Below are 1,390 nucleotides of genomic sequence, written 5' to 3'. Positions count from 1 at the left end.
ATTTTTATAACCCTTAAACTAACAGAAGTTCTAATTCACTAGCCTGGGTCCCTCAGCTTCTGCCTGCTATAACCATAAGAGTTACCATGCTTCACCTGCTATCTTGGACCTACACACTTGATACCCACACACTACATTTTTAACACAATTCTGTTGTCATTTGGCCAGGATCAAGTTTAGCAAACATTTGTCTCCTACTCTTGTGAAGAAACGTAATATTCAAAACTTATATACTGAGAATTTATATTAAATAACTGTAACTACAGTCAGATTTTAATATACTGATATATCATACTTTCAAAATGAAATCCGCAAGGGCAACAAGGAAATGGCGCAAGAACACAGGGCACAGAGGAAAACAAAGTAGATTGAAATTCAAGGTCTGGATTCCAGTCCCAGCTGTGGCACCAGTTCTGTGGCCCTGGAAAACATACGTAATATTTCTAAGTCTCCAAGTCTGTTCAATGAGGAGACTAGATTAAATGGCTTATAAGACCCATTCAAGATTAAATGATCTATGATTGTAGAACATATGCATAAAATAATATTAGCATATTCAGGGTGGGTCAAGGGACAGGGGAAACAGATCTGAACCAAACACTAGAATACTGGAGCGGGCATTATCAGAGAAATGCAAATCAAAACCACAATGAGGTACCATCTCATACCAGTCAGAATGGATGCTATCAGAAAGTCTACAAACAATAAATGCTGGAGAGGTGTGGAGAAAAGGGAACCCTCTTAAACTGTTGCTGGGAAAGACACTATGGAAAACAATGTGGAGATTCCTTAAAAAACTGGAAATAGAACTGCCATATGACCCAGCAATCCCACTGCTGTACATACACACCAAGGAAATCAGAATTGAAAGAGACACATGTACCCCAATGCTCATCACAGCACTGTTTATAATAGCCAGGACATGGAAACAACCTAGATATCCATCAGCAGATGAATGGATAAGAAAGCTGCGGTACATAAACACAATGGAGTATTATTCAGCCATTAAAAAAACTCATTTGAGTCAGTTCTAATGAGGTGGATGAAATTGGAACTTATTATACAGAGTGAAGTAAGTCAGAAAGAAAAACACCAGTACAATATATTAATGCATATATGTGGAATTTAGAAAGATGGTAACAATGACCCTATATGTGAGACAGAAAAAAAGAGACAAAGATATAAAGAACATACTTTTAGACTCTGGGAGAAGGTGTTCAAGTGCAGTTCAATCGCTCGGTTGTGACCGACTCTTTGCGACCCCATGAATCACAGCACGCCAGGCCTCCCTGTCCATCACCAACTCCTGGAGTTCACTCAAACTCATGTCCATTGAGTTGGTGATGCCATCCAGCCATCTCATTCTCTGTCGTCCCCTTCTCTTCCCACC

The sequence above is a fragment of the Moschus berezovskii genome, chromosome 25 (genome assembly GCF_049115385.1).
Source record: "Moschus berezovskii isolate FMDL1 chromosome 25, NW_MosBer_1.0, whole genome shotgun sequence".
NCBI classification, from domain to species: domain Eukaryota; kingdom Metazoa; phylum Chordata; class Mammalia; order Artiodactyla; family Moschidae; genus Moschus; species Moschus berezovskii.
The sequence above is the reverse complement of the archived record's forward strand: the minus strand, read 5'-3'. Positions refer to the sequence as shown.